The 21,897-nt window shown below is 39.1% G+C and overlaps 1 protein-coding gene and 1 pseudogene across 1 annotated transcript in view; both read right to left on the bottom strand.

Moving 5' to 3' along the window:
• Positions 1–21,897, bottom strand: part of CCDC148 (coiled-coil domain containing 148) — a 145,645-nt gene that overhangs the window by 23,798 nt on the left and 99,950 nt on the right. The gene's annotated exons all lie outside the window — the stretch shown is intronic.
• Positions 8,134–16,176, bottom strand: LOC103659826 (annotated as a pseudogene).

Raw genomic sequence — 21,897 nt, 5'->3', positions numbered from 1 at the left:
GGCCAGGAAAGTTATTTAAAAGATCAAGTACAGCACACACTGAGAGTTATCTATGTTTGACTCTGCTTCCCTAAGCTCCAGTGTTAATAAGAGCACCAGACGAAAACACTCCCTCCGTAGCCAGCTGCGTCAGTCTTCCATGCAAGACTTCCAAGTTTCTGGAAAACCTCCTACTTTTCTTCAAACTGACCAGACAAGCCAGAACAACTGCAGAGTGTCCAGTAGGTGCCTGAGGTTTAGGACCTCGCTTCCGAATTTGGGAGAATTCGCAGGGAGGCAGGACAGCTGATACAGCATAGCAGGTACGCAAACGGACAATTCCATAGCAATCCACAGGGAATCACAATTATCTCTTCATGGGACTTAAGTCCTATGATCGCCTTCATCTGCTGGGGTGACTGCGTGCCTTAGTTAAGCGCCAAAGCTGTCTCATATCAGCGGGAGAGAGCCAACTGCTAAATGTTTAGGACCTTTGTAAGCTAGTTCTTTAATAAGGCCATTAATAAACATTAAATTATATTAACTTATGAGACAAACTATTTAAAAAAAAAGATAACATGGTTAACAGACCCGTGAAAAGATGCTCAAGGTCACTCGTCAGGGACAATGCAAATCAAAACTATAATGAGGTCACCTCACACCTGTCAGAGTGGCTAAAATAAAACCCACGAGAAACAACAAGAGTTGGTGAGGATGTGCAGAAAGGGGAACCCTCTCAAGCCCCGGGGATTGGGGACACCTGAGCCCCACTGCAGGACTCAGCCTGCCACCCCGCAGGAAATCGTGCCCCTTGGGGTGCCGCAGAGCATTCAGGGCAGGAGAACTGGGGGATCCCCCTGAGCCCGTCCCCACCTTTGGCGGCCCCCACGCCCTAACCCTGAGGCCGATGCTCACCCTCCCGCATGCCCTCAACTCAGCCCGCTGTGGAGCTCGTGGCACAGCCGGCAGATCGGCCCTGCTTTTTTTTTTTTTTTTTAAGAAAGGGGAACCCTCTTACACTGTTGGTGGGAACGCAAACTGGTGCAGCCACTCTGGAAAACAATATGGAGGTTCCTAAAAAAAAAAAAGTTAAAAATAGAACTACCCCACATTCCAGTAATTGTACTACTGGGTAGTTACCCCCAAAATACAAAAACAATAATTCAAAGGGATATATGCACCCCTGTGTTTATTGAAGCATTATTTACAATAGGCAAATTGTGGAAGTAGCCCAAGTGTCCATCAACGGATGAATGGATAAGGAAGATGTGGTATCTATGCAATGGAATATTATTCAGCCATAAAAAAGAATGAAATCTTGCCATTTGAAACAATATGGATAGAGCTAGAAAGTATAATGCTAAAATAAGTTAGAGAAAAACAAATACCATATGAATTCACTCATATGTGGAATTTAAGAAAACAAATGAGCAAAGGAAAAAGAGAGGCAAATCAAGAAACAGACCCTTAACTACAGAGAGCAAACTGATGGTTACCAGAGGGGAGGTGGGTAGAGGGATGGGTGAAACAGGTGATGGGGATTAAGGAGTACACTTGTCCTGATGAGCACTGAGTAATGCATAGAATTGTTGAATCACTATATTGTACACCTGATACTGATATAACACTGTTTGTTAACTACACTGGAATTAAAGTTAAAACTTAATACAACACTAGGGGCGCCTGGGTGGCACAGCGGTTAAGCGTCTGCCTTTGGCTCAGGGCGTGATCCCAGCATTCTGGGATCGAGCCCCACATCAGGCTCCTCCGCTAGAAGCCTGCTTCTTCCTCTCCCACTCCCCCTGCTTGTGTTTCCTCTCTCGCTAGCTGTCTCTATCTCTGTCAAATAAATAAATAAAATCTTAAAAAAAAAAACTTAATACAACACTAAAAATAATTAAAAAAGAAAAACAAAGGTAGCAAAGAATCAAAATTCATCACTTCCTAATTATTTTGCTATTATCTAGCCTCTTGAGGTTATTTATATCTGTTGTGTCTGTACAGTAGAAATAATATATAATCACATACAACTGCACATTTCCTCCCAATTCTGTGTTAAGTAACATCAAGTTGGTTGTTTGGAGTAAACCAGGGTGAAAGTATGTATGCCACAGAAATCAGCAAATACTACAAATCACAGCTTATCCCATCCCCTCCTCTAAACCCCAGCAAGTTGTTAAATATTTACTAGTATGTTATTGCTGTGAATCCACTTAGTAGTAAAATGGAAAAACACAAAGGTATAGTATAGTTACGTGAAATTTCCTAACTTTAATTCACACTTCCCTATTTCCTCCAACCTGCTTTCCTTTCAAAGTGGTCTGACCTCTTCCAAGTCAAAACATGTGGAAGCATAACCTATATCAAACAACTGACCTGAATAATTTTCATATTGAGTTGTTAACTTATTAGTTGGCTCTCCTATGGTGAAGTCGGAAATTCCCTTATATAAATTTTATATCTGATTTTTCTGTTCAAAATCCCTGCTTCTTTATCTACATTGTCCTCTAGACCCTATTCTGCCCATGTGTGTTTGTGCCTGTGTTTGTGTTGGTGTTTTTACATATCCATGTGCTCTGTATATTAGCTGTATACTTACTTCTTAGCTAACTTGAACTTCAAATAACTACAATTTAAGCCCAACTCTGTATCTACTAAGGCACTAGAAAGGGAGATCATTAAATGTCTTAGAATCAATACTTGAATTCTTAAGAGGGAATTCAGGAGGAGGTCAGCAAATGTTATTAAAGGATCAGGAACTGACTCAAGAAAATATAAAGAAAGTAAGACTCCTTATATGGCAATGATAAGGCTAATGGGAAATGGAAAGTGATCTCGGAGAATGACTGGGAATTTTATACAGAGGAGTCATTGTTCTCTGTTTCCACTTAGGATGAGTTAAGAGATTCAACTTACAGCACTTCATAGAAAGAACTTGAGAAGCATTCAGTGAGAGAAAATTATCTTAAGGGTCTTTTTTCCCCTAAAGTTGTTTTTAATCAGCCATTTTAATCAATGATTTCACAGAAGGTTAATTTGGAAGTAGAGAGTCTTATTGCTAAAAAGTCACTCAAAAATGCAATCAGTGGAAGATGGGATGTCTGGATTTTCTCCAAAAGTAGGTAGGGACTTCAGCTTTCTAAATATTCTCTGATGTTCTAAGCTCAGCTGAAGATCATATTTACTGAGGCTACCTCAAATAGATGGGTATGTATACATAAGGGATAAGGATATAAATACCTAAGGCACATAATGCCAAACCAGACCAAAAAACCATTCTGTCTGAGACTCAGTTTCTGATCATGTCTATGTGGTCCCTTTGTGGGAAGATCTTAAATAAACAATTTCCCTAATAACCTACATTTGTGTGTCTAATCCCATTTTGAACCCATTTGTGCATTAATAAGTACAACCTCCCAAGGTAATTACTTCCCTAATTTTTTTTTCTAGTATTCTGGAATTTTTTTTTTTTTTTTAAGATTTTATTTATTTATTTGACAGAGATAGAGACAGCCAGCGAGAGAGGGAACACAAGCAGGGGGAGTGGGAGAGGAAGAGCAGGCTCCCAGCAGAGGAGCCTGATGTGGGGCTCGATCCCATAACACCGGGATCATGCCCTGAGCCGAAGGCAGGCGCTTAACCGCTGTGCCACCCAGGCGCCCCTAGTATTCTGGAATTTAAATCTCTATGCCTATATTAAAATCTTTTTGGAAGCAGAAAAGGTATAAATCACTAAATGTATTAATTATTTAACTCAATTAATTATAATTACTAAATTAAAAGTCAGAATTTACCCTACTCAAACCCTGTAAGATGTAAGTCTCCTAAAGACTTCCCATAATTTAGCCTCTACTTATCTATTTAATCCTTTTCTCTCACCACAACCTTTCCCTAGTCCACTCCAAATCATATGCTTCAACTATACCAAATCATTGTCAGTTCCTTTAAATTGCCATGGGTATTTGGCAGAAAGATATTTCCCGTTTCTGGAAGATGTCTCCTTTAGCACGAAGACTTCCTGACTCCCCCTGCCACCTCCTACCTGGTTTAGGTGCTGCTCCCATATGTTCCCACTGTACTTTGTGCTTGCCTTTACCAAGACTATCTGAATTCAATTCTCCATTAGACTGTCAGGTCCTTGAAAACAGGGACTGTCCTTTTTGTTCATCACTCTAGCCAACGTAGTAGGCATTCAGTTATAATTATTAAACTTATAAATTAAATAGGTTAATGGCTTTAAAATAATATCACCACTATGTTCCACGCTCGACGCTCAGTCCATCAACTCTGGTCCTCTACAAGGAATGGCCTGATTTCATGGTCATTATAGTCATCATTTTCTGAATCACAATAGGAATCATGCAGTCTCCCTAATGCAAATTTACGATGATTTTATACACATATCAAGTCATGTTTTTGCTTTCTTTCCTAGTGGTGTCTAGGATTTCATTGAACTTTCTGGCTAATATCTTCAGGCAATACTTGTAGTGGCCTCAAGATCTATTTTATAGGTTGGAAAAGGTCATTTAAAACTATCATCCTGTACAAGTGGTCTGTAGGATAAAAAAGGCAGAAACAGTGAACTTCGCTTAAATTTGTGCTGTTTAATTTTGTATGTTAATGGTAGCACATGATTCAGCTCTTTGTTAAACAAAACTGAAAAGCCACTGTGAAGTCCTCCCCTGAGGAACAAAAGCAGGAGAAACTTTCATTGTGATGAGGGAAATTAAGCCTTGATTTTTAAACAGCTTTGTCCTCACAAAGATGACTTAAGATAGCAAACCAAAACCAGAGTGGAGAAATAAAGGCAGGGATGCTCAGACTGGTAAAGATGAGCCAAATGTAAAGAAGTCTTCTCTAAAGTCATGCATAGGCTTCACCGGGATAGAAGACTGTCATGGCAGTGAGGTGTGAATTGGGGGGAGAAATCTTGGTCTAGAAGAAATCTCACTTGGCTTTATTAGTTTGCTCAGAAGCATATGATACTTAAAGCTTTGAAAATAACTTTCTTTTAAGTAGTTTCAATTAAAAAGATATGTTGATGTTAATGTAAAACCAGTTTTCAGCTGATAAGTTATTTTTAAGTTATTTCTCTGTAATAGAACTTAGGAGTTTTAAATGGCATCCTCTGAAATAAATTGAGATTTTAATTCCAAGTCATGTCTCATAGGAAAATTGCAGGTGAGTAAGGAAGGTCACCTTATTATAATTATTAGCAAAAATATAGTTATCTGCTTAGATTGTTATTAGGAACAAGCAAATTTTTCTTTCCCTTTGGGAATAAAAGGGTCAAATGATACAAACCTCCTGTTTGTGACTGGTAGTAATTAGAGATTGGTGATTAAAGCACAGGCGTTTTTTCTTTTTTTTTTTTCTGCCTCCATCATTCTTCAGAAACTTGCTTTCTTAATGATTTTAATCAAAAGTTTAGAGAAAAATAGGATTGATTTTATGTCATGAGACTCTGAAAAGCAACCCAGGAGGGTTGAGACATTCTCAAGCAAGTCATTCTGGTAGTGATGGCAAATCATTCTGATGGAGGAGAGAGGATAACCAAATGATTCTGCACATTGGTCCAAATAATCACCTGCACAGGAACAGGGGTGTGGAGACAGGACTTAGCGGCACTGTGTATAAAAAGCATGATTGTTACCTAGATCCACACACTCAGACTGGTTTGCATGTCTCATTAGCTTATTTTAGACTGAACAGTCATCAGTTCCATCACTTTTTACCCATGACACTGACTTTTTTGAAGCATTTAAAGTTGTTCTGTAGCATAGCCATCATTTTGGATTAGACTGATTATTTCCTGTTGGTATCTAATCCTTTCCTGTCATTCCTCTTCCCGTGACTTTCCTGTAAGTTAGGTCTCAAACAAGCATTGACCAACTATATATAACTCACAGGCCAAATCCAATCCTCCACTTTATTTTTGTAAATAAAGTTTTATTGGAACAGAGCCACACCCATTAGTTTACATATTATATTACATAGCTGCTTTCCTGGGGCAGGGTTGAGCAGTGGTGACAAGAGACCATATGGCCCACAAAGTCTAAAATAATTACAGTCTGTCTCTTTCTTAAAAAATCTTTGCCAATTCCTATACTAGAAAATTGGTTAGATTGAGATAAAGTATTTCTGGCACAAAGGTGATGTATTTCATATTGCATCATTTCAGAAGGAATAATGTCAGGCTATTAGTCCACTACTACTGATGTTGTTCGTAAAGTGGCCAGATCTCCCCATTGTACAGGCATGTTTTTTTCCCTCTCTTTTCATTTAGTAAGTAATTCATGGAGTGATACTTGGGCTCTGTGTAAATACCCTATTTACCATCTAAAAATCTTCCATCTAAAGATTTTACTATCTATTGATGGCCTTCACCTGAAATAATTATTACATTGGAGATTAAAAAGTGCCAATTTCTAAATCTATCATGTCTTCAACATTTATGAGATGACAAAATAAAACAGCCTAAGCTCCACTTAGAATTTCTCTGTTCCAGACCTAGAATCAGCCATCTTCTTCTCAATTAATCCTGGTTCTTTTAGGCGAAAATGATATTTAGAAATCAATATCTAAATTGATGTAGATGGTAACCTGTTTAGTACCTGGAGTGTACGGCCCACAGGCTGAAACATTTATTATATAGCCCTTTACAGAAAACTGTACTGACTCCAGGTATTAGGGCGGTAACAGAAGGGAGGGCCATTACATAATTAAATGCTACTAGGGATGCTCATTGCTATTGAAGTGTCATTGTTTCTAGGCCATTTCAGTGACCCTTTCAGAGGGAGAAAAATTTATTTAAAACAAGAAAAAAAATCACAAGTCCATATTGATATTTTCATTTTATATTTAATACTAAAGTTTAAAAATTTTTAAATTTAATACTGGTATCTTTTCTTGTATTCTGTGCCCTAGTCCTGTTAACATTAAAACATTCCTTTAAATGCTTTGTCCTACCACAAATGTAAAATATTTCAAGGTCACAATACCAATGTTACCACTAATATTAAACCTACTCTGTGAGGTTTGGGATTTCTTCCCAGTATTTTTCCCCTTAGAATTCATCCAACTGAGAATGTACAGAGTACTGACTTCAAAAGTTAGTTGAAATAATCTATTTTTTCATGCGGTACATTATCTTAGTTGGGGAGGCTATAAAAACATTTAATTGATAATTAGGGAAATTAGAATATGGACTAGATACTAGAGGATATCATAGAATTTTTGTTCATTTTCTTAGCTATCATAATAGTATTGTGGTTACATAGGTGATTGTTCTTATTCTTAGCTAAATCATGCCAAAACATTTAGTGGGGAGATTTCATGATGTCTGCAACTTTTTTTTTCCTCATTTTTTTCAGAAAACCTAGATTTATTTGTTAAACTATTACAAAGACAAGACAATAATCATCTGAAGTACTCTGAGGACTTCAACCAATTTCACTGGTTGTTATGCGAACCAACCTAAGGGCAAGAAATTAAAGGATATAACCTAAGAGGTTATTACAAAACAGACGGGTGATTTGGATGGCAAAAAGAGTAAAAGCTAGTCAGAAGCACTTGTGCTAGTGGTAGTATATGTGCTAGGATGTTTCCCAAGAGGCTCCCTAAAGACGCCTGAGTGAATTAATCTGGGTCCCCAGTTAGTGAAAAGACCCCTACCCCTGTGGAGAATGAGCAGAGGCCAGGATTTCTCTGAGATCTTTCTGTCTTTCCTTCTGAGGGGTGGGGGAATGCTTAGACTCTGAAGGGGTATATCTTGGACTCAGCCTCCCTCCTTCCCACCCAGTCTACCTATACCTTCCAGTGCCTGTGCATTCTCACTGTGTGGGCCTGCCGGGTTACAGAAGATGCAGAGAGCGAGGGCAGGAGCTACAGGCTCCTCAGAGGGGACCTAGACACAGAAAGTTTTGAGGTAGATGATAAACTACAAATACCCTCTTGGTTAATTCACCTTCGTTAATAAAGATCATAGTTTCTTCTGCTGGTGACAGCTTCTTGTCTCAGTATAGTCTGTCTCAAAAAAGAAGTGGTTCAGATAAGTTTTGGAGAAGAAAATAGACTCATCAACACCTACTCCACAGAAGAGGCACCAAGTTCTTTCCTACGGCGAGTAGAATCCCACAGCAGCATAAATCATTCTCAGTGCTCACCATCTGCAACCTCAAACTGTCCTGCAACTCTTGGTGTAGTGTCTAGCTCCATCCCATCCACATAATCTCTTACTCAATCTTGTCTGGACTCCAGCCATGTTATACTGGTTGCGCATTCGTTCTAATCTCTTCATTGTCACTCGGCCTTCTACTGTTAAATGGGATAATCCTTCTTCATAGGTGTAAAATGTAGGGATGTCTCCCTGCTCTTGTTCATGTGCTTCCACAACCTATTCTTCTCCATCATAATCATCTGAATCTTCATCCGCTGGATCTGGACGCAAAGCCTGGCATTCACACATTGCAGTGAACATTGCTGATTTATCACTAGGCACAAATCGAAATTCAGCAATGGGTTCAACATTAGCATCACTGTCTTCTTCTTCAGCAACAGATTCTTTGGATTCTCCCCCAAATTTGGCATTCTCCATAACATACAATATTCTCACAGACAGGCATGCAAACTAATGGTGGGGTATTCCAGTGAGAATGCTAATCCACAGCCATCTAACCAAGACAGATGGCTCTCAGTGATGTAAAGGGTGCCGGGATGCCGAGGCCCTTGCTGTTCGGCAGAGCCCCTCAGCTGAGCCTGGCAGCAGGAAATTTTTGAGGAAGCTCACTGCGGCAGGGAGTGTGGAGACAGGCCTGGGGAGGGAACTGAAGCGCAGCAACTCCAGCTGCTTGGCAGCAACTTTCTTCTAAATAGTATGGCAGACCACAGTGTGTGGGGGTGGGGTGGAGAGAAAGAGAGAGAGCAAGAGTACAAATGGTAAAGCAAATAGGACAAAATACTAAAAGTTAATAAGTCTGGCTAGAAATTCTTTGTACCATTTTTGCAACTCTTCCTTAAACTTGAAATTTTATCAAAAAGTGGGAGGTGGAGAAAAAAGAGAAAGATGATCATGAGTTCAATATAGGTTTTTAAAAGTGATCCATATACATGTGCATAAATGCTTTGTCACCTTGGGCAAGATTAATTATGATGTATGTCCTGGGGAAGAAGCTTTAATTGTGCTCTGCTTTGGCAGAGGGTTAGAGCGTACCTAGAGCTCTAAATGCTTTAATGTGCAAGGGAACAGACAAAAAAGAATGCAATCAGAGGAGAGAATGGTGCGTTCGACTGAGTACAATGTCAGCTTCTCCTAGCTTTCCTTCATTTATCTAGAGGCTAGTTAAGGACAGAACCCAAATATATAAGGATATTTTGCAAAAAGCAACAGCATTAATGCCCTTCCCTTCTACCATCCCACTAGACCTGGGGTCAGCAAAGTTTTTCTTTAGAGGGTGAGACAATAAATATTTCAGGCCTGTTGCTCATACAGTCACTGTATGTCACACTGATTGTGGGCCATACAGTTGCTGTATGTGTCACACTATATGTGTCGTTGTGGCATACAAATAGACGAATGAACATGGTTGTGTTCAAATAAAACATTGCTTATGGACACAGAAATTGAAATTCCATATAGTTTTCACATAACATGATTTCTTTTTTTTTTCTAGCCATTTAAAAATGTAAAATAATATTCTTAGTTTACAAAAAAAATAGATAGAACGGTAGATGTGGCTCAACCCAGAAAACAAAAGGGAAAAACTTACAATTGTGCCTTTGTGCTGGCTGCCTTTTAGCTGCCTCACTTGGCCCTGGTAAAGGAAAGGGGCTCCTTTGGATGGCATGATAGGGCTAAGCAGTTCTATGCTTTTAAGCCATCAAGAGGATAGTAAATCTCTTCCCAGACCTCCAAGATTCAAGAAGCCCATCAGCTGCTCCAAATAGGAAGGCTCGTTCTCAGTTAGGAATCAGTATAATTGGGAGGAGTCGTAAAGTCTAGTAATAACAACTAGAATCTTGGTCTATCAGCCCAGGATCCACCTGGAACTGGACAGTTTCTCATTTATTTTCTTCTGCAAGTGAAGGTACCTCCTCCACTATCTTTTCACTCTGGGGCCTTGCCATGATAGATTGAGCTCATGTGAACACCTTGTGCAATCAAATTAGTTTGCTTGTAGATGTAAACTTGTCTTATTTAAATAAATGTACATTAGATACTGACATAATTAACTTCCTAAGTAATAACTTTCATTTACAGTAATTTCTATCCTTTGATATCTCCATAGTGACCCTGAACCATGATATGTGCTGAACATGATGGGCCCCTTTGGTCGGTAAGGGTCTTCCCCTAAGCCCCTACTTCACTGCAAATGACAAATGGGTTGAAAACATACCTCTCCAAAAGGAGCTTATGAAAAGAAAAGAAAGGGCTTATAGTAATGGAGATGGAGATGGGGAAGGAGAAATACAAAACTATCTTCAGTATTTAAATGGTTGTCAAGGGAAAGAAGGTTCAGACTTGTTTCACTTGCTCTCAAGCAATAGAAGGAGAATTAATGTGTGGAAGCTGATGAGACGGATCTGGGCTTACTACCAAAAAATAAAGAAATAACAAGAGGAAAAGAAAAAATTCAATAGCTGTCCAAAGATGAGATGGACTGCCCTGGAAGACAGCAAGTTTAGCATCTGGAGATACACACTTACCTAGGATGTGTGACCACTTAGTGGACAAAGATTCAAAAATTGAAATCATTTAACTAGGTAACTTTTAAGATTTATGACATTTAACACTTAGGCCTGACACTTTTGAGATGGCATTCTTTTATTAAGAAAAAAGGGGCAAAGATAAATGACTGTAATAGGCAATTCCTTATTCCTCTAGTCTAACCACAACAAAGGCAAGTGTGGCTCATTCACCTTACAACAAATTGAGGCCCTATCATTCACCTAAAAGTGCTTTATTCTAGTTATATGCATTCTCCCATTTAATGACTATTTATTGAGATTTGTGTGTTATCTACAATGTGCCAAATATGAGGATATTGTGCTGTAGACACAGATTCTATTCTCATAGAATTTACGATTTATTGGAAAAGATAAAAATCTAATGAATAACTACAATTAAAATATGCGTATTGAGATAATGCAGATATAGGGCATTGTGATGGTCAAACATGATGACGGGGCGCCTGGGTGACTCAATCAGTTAAGTGTCTGCCTTCAGCTCAGGTCTTGATCTCAGGGTCCTGGGATCCAGGCCCATATCTGAGTCTGGCTCCATGCTCAGCAGGGAGTCTGCTTCTCCCTCTTCCTGTGCCCCTCCCCCCACTTGTGTGTACTCTCTCTCAGATAGACAAAATCTTAAAAAAAAAAAATGAACACAATGACAAATTATTTGATATTCCCCCTATTGAGAGTTTGGGGGCTAAATTCCCTTCACTTGAATCTGGTGGGGCTTATAACTACTTTGACCAATAGATAAAATAGAAGTAACAGTATGTGATCTCTAGGTCATGTGGCTTCTGCCTTGTTTGTTGGAAGATGGGGTTCTGGAGCCCTGAAGTACCCTGTAGGAAGTCCAGCTACTCTGAGCCCACTGTGCTTTGAAGAAGTCAAGCTTCAGAGACAGACCATGCAGAGCTCCAGTTGATAGTTTTCCTGCTACTCCCAGCTTTCTAGTCATCCCAGTCCAAATGAAAGACGAACTCACCAGAGTATTCCAGCTCCAGGCATTCAAGTCACTCCCAGCCATTCATGTCTTCCAGGCTGATAGTCCAGACATCATGGAGGAGAGACAAGCCATCCTCTCTGGGACCTGTCCAAACTCCTGACCCAAGGAATCCATAAGTGTAATAATAACATCACTGTTATCCCATGCCAGTAGGTTATGGGGTGGTTTGTAACAACAGTTCATCACAACAGGCCCATGAGAACATGTATTAAGAAGACCTAACCTTGTTTAGCGGCCAGAGAAGGGCTCTGAGGAAGTCACATTTGAGCCATGAGGAGTAAGAATTAGCTACAAGAGTGTTCTCAGAAGAAACTGTTTATTTGAAGACCCAGTGGAGGCAAGAGAAATAGTGGGGCCCTTCAGGAACTGGCAGAGTGTAGTAGTCCAAAGAGGAGTGGGATGTGCTGGAGTCAGGTGGGAAGTAAAAGATAAGTCTAACCATGGTAATCTCATAAGCAATATTATGGCATCGAACTTTATCAGAAGTGTGAAGATAAACCACTGGAGGGTTTTTGGTATCAGAACCATGACTGGATGTGTTTGCATTGTGGGCAAGGATGAAATAGTGAGAAGTTATAGCCTTAATTCTGGTGAGAGATAATAGTAGGCTGATCAGGATAGCAACAGGGATCAATATTCTAAAGGTAAATTCATGGGATTTACTAAGCCTTTGGCTGTGGGAATGGGAAGTGAGAGAGGGAGGAGCCACCTGTCTGGGCAGTGGACTGAGTAGTGGTGTCATTTACCCGAAAGGAAACAGTGGAGGAAGAATGGATTAGAAGGGGTGATGAATAGCTTGATCTGGGGCATGGAGAATTTGAGGTGCCAGAGAGAAGGAGACAGTTGGTTAAACATTATAGGTAAGGAGGAGAATATGGAGAGGAACTAATACTAACAAGTGAGTATTTTAATCCAGGTACTGTTATTTCCCTTGATTCTGATAACAACCATGTGGGAGTGTTCAGAGAGGTTAAGTAACCTGCCTAAGATCAGAGAAACAGGAAGTGTAGGGTAGAAATTTCAATATAGATCTTCTTATTCTAGTTCAAAAGACATGTGGTACTATTTTCCACCTAAAAAAAACTCACAATGCTGGGTGATACTCTTTGGATTTGGAAAGCAGCAAAATCAGCATTTGAGAATGCCTCTCTAGTCAGTTTAGTGGGTGACCTGAAAAGCTACAGTTTTGAAAAGAGGCCAGAGAAAAAGAAAGCTGTCCAGCTGATCTGAGCCACAGTGCAGGCAACAATGCCACTTGGCCCTATGACACCATGGATTCACTGATGTATTCTGGATGATAATGTTCGATAGAGCTTGTCTAGTAGAGACATTCAGGATTCAGCAGCACACACAGGCCTTCTTTGGAAGTTCTGATTTTTCTTTTAAGAACTAGCTCTTGGTTTACTAAGGGACCCTGATAATTATTGTAACTATCATTTGTCAAGCAGGCATAATGTGGTAGGCATTGTAGTAAGTGTTTCCATGTTTTAATTTATTTATTTCTCATAAAAATCCATATGAGATAGGTATTATTTTTTAATCTACCTTTTATAGATGAGGGTGGGTATTGACTGGACTTTGACTTTAAGACAGCAGGTGAAAATGAAACTCTCCAGCTACTCATAATGAGCTGGATGTTATCTGAGCCACCTGGCCATAAAGCTGGGAATGACTAGCAGCACAGACTAATGAAATGGAAGTAGATTGAGGTTGAGCGTGAGCATGACCGAAGACACAGGTAATTTGTATGAACAGGTGGCTCACTGTCCACACTGACATCCTTCCCTCAACCCACACTTATGGCCCAAGGGGCATTCCCAATAACTAGTTGGATGGAGAAGGGAAAAATGAGTCAGTTTTATAGCCAGGTCTACACACTACTGGCCCCAAACAAAAGTAGACAGCTATGGTGGGTAGCTCTGCTCTGAAATCTCCCTAAAACATGGTAAAAAAGGGAAATTTTCCATGTAGGTATAATTTCAAGAGGAATATCTCAATGTTCACTTTACCTGAGGTAAAGGATTAGTGACTGCCATACATTAGGTACTCAAATATTTTTAGGTAAATGAATAAATACTGGATTAATAACAATTTGTACACAGTAGTTAATGGTTTGGTCAGCTGGTTAGGGACATTGAAGGAATATGATAGGAAGATTTGTGACAGGAAGATTCAGAGAGATTATGTGGATGGACCTGATGGAATTGGTTCAGACTGTGGGGATAATTTATGGGTGATTTTAAAGAATTAGGTGGAAGAGATGATCTGCTCTATGTGTGTCAGTCTTCTTCTCCGGCAAATGGGTACTTGTTCAATGGGCTCATGATAAAATCCTCCCAGTGGTGGGAACAGAAGTTATACATTGCTCGGTTACATGAATTTACCCTCATCAAGGCTGATCTGGCTGCTGTCAATCTGAGCCCTTGACAGAGTAAAATACACCAGGGGAATTAGACAGTGTTAGCTGGTTACAACATTATATTACACTCATTCTATCGTGGGAAAGGCAAAAAGAATTTGGATTTTCTTTCCCTATTTACCATGCGTGCACCATTTGTGCTCTCCTAGTACATCCTACAAGATGATGCTTCTTCCTAAGGAACTGCCGTAACTGTGTATGGAGTAAGGCAATGGGCTGAAGCCCATATATTGCTGTCCTTATAAAACAAAGAAATGGCCAATTGAAGACTCAGATACATCATGAGCTGTGAGATAGTATTTTGTGAGGCCGGTTGCTACTTTACAGGAGATAGTTTTGCTCTGAAGTAGTGGCCCATATATTGTGCTGTTTCTCAACACAGCCAGATCGTGTACAGTGGGAATGGTGCTTATCACTATTACCCTAAAGACCCAGTTACAGAATCTTTTTTTCCCATCCCTGAGACTCTAATCTCCACTGGTTTTAACTTCTAATACTGCCACTAGGAGGATAACAATAGTTACATTGAATTGGGAGCTGATGGAAATATTTGCCTTTTGGGGTATATCATACCACTAAATAAACAGGTAGGAGAGGAGGTTAAAGTGGTGGAACAGTTGACATCAGAGGGAAATAGGACTGCTGCTATTTAATAGAGGCAGGAAGAAGTAGATGGAATCCAAGGAACTCCTAGGATACCTTCTGGTATTGCATGGCCAATCGTAAAAGTTATTATATACAAGCCAGTGTAAGTCAACCCATTGGGTAAAGAACCACACCCAGCCAAAATGCTGGCTGAAAGCAAAGAGCAAATGTAATGCATAGTAGAAAAGAAAAATCGTAAATTTGATTTGTGATCTTGACCATTTACTGAAGGTGTTCATCATCGGCCACACGCACACACGCACATATATATACATACATATAATATGTATAAATACAGATCTTCCTTGACTTACGATGGGGTTACATCTCAATAAACCCATCATAAGTTGAAAATATTATCATTTGAAAATCTATGTAACACACCTAACCTACCGAACATCATAGCTTAGCCTCACCTACCTTAAATGTGCTCAGAACACTTGCACTAGACTACAGTTGAGCAAAATTATCTAACACAAAGCCTATTTTTTACTAAAGTATAGGAATAGCTCATGTATTTTATTAAATACGGTACTAAAAGTGAAACAAGGAATGGTTGTATGGATATAAGTGTATCGGTTGTTCACCCCTGTGCGGCTGACTGGAAGCTGCAGCTCGCTGCCACCGCCCGGCATCAGGAGAGAGGATCACACTGCAGGTCACTAGCCCAGGAAAAGATCCCAAATCCAAAATTCATTTTATGTATATACTAATTTTCTGTCTGTTTTCTTCACCTCTCTTTACCTTACAATTTTACATAAGACAGACATGTTTATTGGCACTAAACTAAAATTTAGTCCATAGGTCACGGAATATTGGGATGGATCATAACAGAACCAGAGAACAATAAGGCAAAAAGATATCACTTAGAGTTATATCTACTAATCACTTAGAGTGTTAGGTGGAAGGAAATTTTTTTGCCAGTGTAGAATAAAAACAAGGGTCTGTTGATAGTGCCAACTACCGTTGTGGATGGTAAGAGACATTCTTTTTTACTTTTCTTTCCTTTTCTTTTTTCAGCTTCTGGGCCCCCCTCCTTCTTTTGAAGAAATCTCCACTACGAAGCGATGTCAGAAACTTGCTTTCCCACCCTTGCAGCGAGTGCATGAGCATGTGACCTGAGTTCAGCCCGTCGTCGGGTGCTTCACTTGGAAGCCGGTGATGCAAAGAAGCAGGGCCGGTGGAGACACTGTGAAGGCTGCTGGCAGAGCAGCACGGCAGGGGTAAGAATACAGGCAGCACTGCCCACGGGGATGTCCGGAACCTGGAGATGGCAGAGGAGGAGGCGCAAGCTGTGGCATCTCATGGTCAGTGGCTGGACTTGCTGGGATGATTCTGTGCGGGGAGCTGGAGTACAGTCTTGACTCTCCTTATCTTCCCAGCCTCTGTTATTCCCAAACATTTTCTAAGCCCAGTTCTGCAAATAATTCTGTAAGCTACCCTGATATAAAATATTTTTATTGCAAAATTCAAGCAGAAATGATTTCTGTTGTTTGCAAACTGGAGCCCCTCGTTAATACAAGGAGGCTGGGCTAGATGCTTTCCAAGAGTCCGCCCGTGACTCTATAAAACTCATATTAAAATACATAAAGTAAGAAAATAACCTAGATTGTAAACATGTTCCTTTCACTAAATAATTACTATTTAATATCATCTGATAGCTCTGTGTGTGTGTGTATATGTGTGTGTGCGCGCCTTACAGGAGTAGTTCTAAGCAACGGAAGGAAGGATAAACAAGCGCTTGAAGCGATATTGTACCACCACAGGGGTGGTATTTTGTGAACATTACCATCACAATTCTCCCAGCCCATGGCTTTATACATCCTTCATTTCACCACGCTTGCTAAGTTTCTGCCTACCTAGCCCTGCAGCTTTAGAAAATCCTTCTAGAGTTTATGCCTGATAGGTCAGTACTTCATTACCTGAAAATGCTTAGTAAAACTCCCTAGCTAAGGAGTTAGCGATAAAAAGCTCAGTAACCTAAAGAGTGCTTGCCCCCACTTCACTCACAAATACTGTGTGGGGCATCGGAGGACCCAGCATTCCTTTGCTGCAGAAAAGACATAGCAAATCACTTGCCTCTCCATATTGGTACAAATGTTGAATGGGAGCAAGGCGATGCAGTTTCAAAACAACCCAATGCCGAATAAGAAACTTTCAAATATCTGTCGCATTAATTATGGACCAAGATAAAAGTTGGTGCTCCTGGGGGAGAGAATATGAGATAAGTGATTCTTGAGAAGACCACAGCATATATCTGAAAGGGTAGCATCTGTGGTCACTTCACGGACACATATATATGAAGGACAAATAATGCTGGGTACTAAAGGGAAGCAATAATGCACATTTTGTATAAAAAATTATTATAGGGGGTTTCTGAATATTGCCAGCCCTTTACGAAACACATACCTGCTGACATTCCATTTTATGGCTTAAACATGTAACTGTAACAGGCAGATCAGTGTGGCATATGGTAGAAATCCAGTAGCTTTTTAATGAGCAAAGATTTCTAAATCAAAAATCAAAGTTATAAACAGTAAATTAAAGCAACCTAAAGTACTAAACGAAAGGCACTCTCTGATTGCTGTGGTTTGTAAGGATCATACATCTGAAGCTGGACTTGATGATCAAGAGATAAATCGTCACCCAAGACCTCTACAATGACCCTTAGCTGAGCCATCTCTGCCCAGCTGGTGCTCCGTCTGCCCACTGGCAAAAGCTTGCTTATATTCACATTAAAATTACTGTACATTGTTTTGTTCATAAACTTCTTAGCCTCCCTCTGTCAACTATGTTTGCTCAGCTAAGATTCATTCAAGTACTATTACAATTAAGTCCAAATAATCTGTGTACTCATGCTCCAATGTATGAAAATACACACACACACACACACACACACACACACACACACACACGTCATAGTTACGTTATACTGATGTGCAGGTTCTCAGTATTATTATTTTTAGACAAAATTACCTCTGTGGGTTGGAAAATGGCACTTGGCTACCATTGGGGTCTGTTTCAGTCTTTTAAATTAATGCTAATTTGTGAAACATTTCTACTATCATTTAAAAGACAAAACAGAGAGTCTTACTAAGAACTATATTTGTTTAATGCCTCACAGGGATCCTTGGTCGACATCAGTTGGCACATCTACTTGGAATGGGGGTTTTGGTTGACAGAGATTTAATGAACAAGAGCATTCTACTAATTTTGGGAAATCTCTTGCAGAGAAGCAAAAACATAACAAAAGTTTGTAAATTTTCTGTTGAAGTCACCCTAATAAACATACTCTTTAAAAATCACAGATTAGATTGTGAACCCACTTTAAATGCCCTTAATGTCTTCCAATACAACATGTTGGATTTTGCATATTGTTAAGGAAAGACATGGAAAATAGAGAGAAACATCTGGTTTTACTACTTAGAAAATACAATAATTGTCAATTCCCTGCTGTTGGCAAGCACCCCAAAACACACACTAGATTAACAAAGCCAATTTAGTGTTAGGAAGGCAGCTGGCTCTAGTTTCTTCCTTCCCAAATGGTCAACACCATCTTAAACTTCAAATATGTATTGTTTCACAACATAGAAAAACTCCCTTCTTTCGGAAACAATAACTAAAAACTAGCGTTTATTACTCCACAAAGCATTGCTTTCTCCATTAAACACACACCATGCACATGTATGCACACAGATACACACATGCTGAGAGAGAAACATACAAGATTTTTGCTTGCAGAGGATTCTTAAATTGATAAATTCCTCTATGCATATAAAGTTTCACCTCCGTGACATCCCTGGACTATTTCAATGAGGGAATAGCACCAGAAGAAAAAAATTCAGGGGCACTTCTACAAAAAGGGGGATCTTCTCAAGAACCCAATAGAAGATTTGGGTCCATACTTCAGAAAGTATAAAAAGAAGTCTAGTATACTAGTCCTCAAACTTCACTGTACTTCAGAATCCCCTGAAGATTTTCAAAAACTGTTGGGACCAAAATCCCATTGCTGCAGATTCTGATTTAATTGATTTTGGGCTTGGCCTGGGCATCAGGACTTTCATACACTCCCCAGGTGATTCTGTTGTAGCAAAGAATGCAGCCAGGGCTGTCGTATTACATTATCATTGACCAATCAAGTTCTTCTATCTTTACCTTCCATCTGTTGGTCATGCCAGCTTCATTCAGTCTTCTGGTTAAGAAATGTTATGCAGAGGAGCTACTTAGCCAAGAAAGTCTGCTTTAGAAATCTTTAAATTACCCTCCAGACCATATAGCTAAAAATTTAAATATGTTAAAGTTGTTACAAAGGAGGTAAGTGGGAAAGGCAGGCTTTTTATTAAATTACAAGGAATAACAATGAATATAATAAGTGAAATGTCACATTTACATCCATCCTTGTAAAGGTAATAATTGGCAAAAACAGAAGAAGGAGAGTATACCTTAGCTGCACTTCAGAGAGGTGAACTTCAGAGAAGTCAGAGACTGAATATTTTAACAAGCATTTACAAAATGTCATAATGACAAGAGGAGAGAGGGCCCTGTGCATGGAAGGATGATCTGATTTCTGCTTATTTACTCGGCAACTTTCAATGGTAATGGGAGCAATGATGTTTTCTACTCCTCCCTGTGCATATCTAATATAAAGAATGCTCTGTAAAGGGGCACCCGGCTGGCTCAGTCAGAAGAGCATTCAAGTCTTGATCTCAGGGTTTTGAGTTCGAGCCCCACCTTGCGTAGAGATTACTTTAAAATCTTAGGGGTGCTTGGGGTGGCTTAGTCGGTTAAGTGTTGGGCTCTTGATTTCAGCTCAGGTCATGATCTCAGGATTGTGAGATCACACCCCACTTCGGGCTCTGTGCTGCTAGGTGTGGAGCGTGCTTAAGATTCTCCCTCTCCTTCTGCTTCTCTCCATGCTCGTTCATGCACTCTCTTGCTCTCTCTCCCTAAAATAGATACATCTTCAAAAAGCCAATTCCACCTGTCACTTTTTACATCTTTAAGTGTGGCTAGGAGAAAATTTTAAATTATATGTGTGATGTGCATATTATTTCTATTGGATAGTACTGCTTTGTCCCCTGGGGAGATAGAAGGATGAGATGAAATTGCATAGGGGAATGAGGACCCTGAAGGGTGTCAGATCTATAGGGTAACCAGTCATTCCATCCTTCCGTTGAAGGAGGCTGCCTGACCTCCAGCAGAGACTGGAGTTGGTATTTTACCCCCCTAAACGGATAGAGATAATCCAAAATGAGATCATTTTGAAATGAAAGTGCTTGAGATACTTTTAATTGAAAAGTTTTCATCTTTCTTCACTACCCTGCAGGAGGGGGTCTCATAAAGAAGTTGAGATCAGTTATTATTCTTCACACATTTGGAAATGGTGTGAGTAAATATTTGACCTCAGTAAAAAGTAAAGTCTTTTACGGAATTAATATCATACTTTTATATAAATTTTGAACCCTGCTTGGTTAATCATCCGGCATACATTAATCTCTCACCAACAGGAAAAAATATAATTGCCCTAGCAAAACAGATTAAAAAAGTAATGCTGAAATGGAATACTATCTGGCAATAAAAAGGAAAAAAAAAATCCAATACATGCTATAACATGGATGAGCCTCAGAAACATTATGCTAAGAACCCAGATGCATTACATTTATATAAAATGTCCAGAAAAGGCAAATCTATTGAGACAGAAAGAGATTAGTGGTCATTTGGGGCTGGGAGTAGGATCGGGAATTAATGGAAATGGGCATGAGAGATCTTTCTCACATTTACATCATGATGTAAAACTAGACTATAGCAATGGTTGTACAACTATACAAATTTACTAAAAATCACTTAATTGTATACTGAAAACAAGGGAGCTTGTAATATGTAAGCTGTTCTTCAATAAAGAGTTTTTTTTTTAAATATTAAAAGTAGCAGGGCCAGTAGCTTCCCATAAAGCATTTAAAATTTTTGCACGTTGTTATGGAAAGATGTGGAATGTAGACAAGTAGAAAAAATTGAAAACTATCAGTAACCCTGCCTTTGGCAAACACCCCAATATCAACCAAATTTATTGTTAGGACACCAAAAGTGACATGTAAACTATTTAGAAATCAGATAATGAAACCCGATTTCAAAACTTGTAGAATGTAGCCAAAGATACACAGAAAAAAAAAAAGGGAAATTATAGCCAAATAAATTAGAAAATAAAAGAGATTGAAAACGAACTAAAGCTTTTAACCTAAGAGGATAGAAATAGCTCAATAATATTCAGGACCATGCTTCCTTCTCTGTCTTTCCTCAAACTCCACTCCCAAGGAAACAAGTCATCATATTTCACCTAATCTAAATACTTGATGAACATTTGTCACCTCTGTATCCCCACTGCCACTTCCTAGTTCATACATTTTTCCTCACACAGCTACTAAAGAAAATTTAGAATCAGCTTCTTGGTCATCATTTTCTACTTATTCCAAAATAATTTCCAAGCCTTCACCAAAAAAAAAATACTATGAAATTTTTTGCTGAAGCTGAGAGAAGACTTGAACTGGAGAGCTGTTCCAGAAGGATGATCCTAGACTGGAGATTAAATTTGGCATGTATGTCAGCATTCTGTAACAACATTTCAATGCAAACAATCAACAGGATTTTTTAAAATGAAATTTGACATAAGAATAAGATATTTTTGAAAAGACTAATGAGTGAACACTTGCTCTATCAGATAGCAAAACAGATTAATTAAAACAGCACAGTATCGATGCAGAAATATAAATATAGATCAGTTTTTATTTAATCAAGAGTCCATATGGATATGAAAATATAATTAGAAGTATAATATATAATAAAGGTGGCATTTCAACTCAGTGGATTAGGATGAATCATTAAATAATTGGTGTTGAGAGAGTTGGCTATCAATTTAGACCAAAAAATGAAAGTCAGACACTTAGCTCATATCATTCTTGGAAATAAATCCCAGATGGCTAAATTTTAGAATAAAATTATGGAATAAAATTTAAGAATAAAATTATGTGGGTAATATATACTATTTAAAAAGAATTAGGTACATCTATTTGCAGGGGTGCCATGTATCATTTTGAAGTTTGTGCTTTGCAAAGGCGATGCTGGCCTA

The sequence above is a fragment of the Ursus maritimus genome, unplaced genomic scaffold, assembly GCF_017311325.1.
Source record: "Ursus maritimus isolate PB19 unplaced genomic scaffold, ASM1731132v1 scaffold_1, whole genome shotgun sequence".
Taxonomy (NCBI): domain Eukaryota; kingdom Metazoa; phylum Chordata; class Mammalia; order Carnivora; family Ursidae; genus Ursus; species Ursus maritimus.
This window is presented reverse-complemented; position numbering and strand designations above follow the sequence as displayed.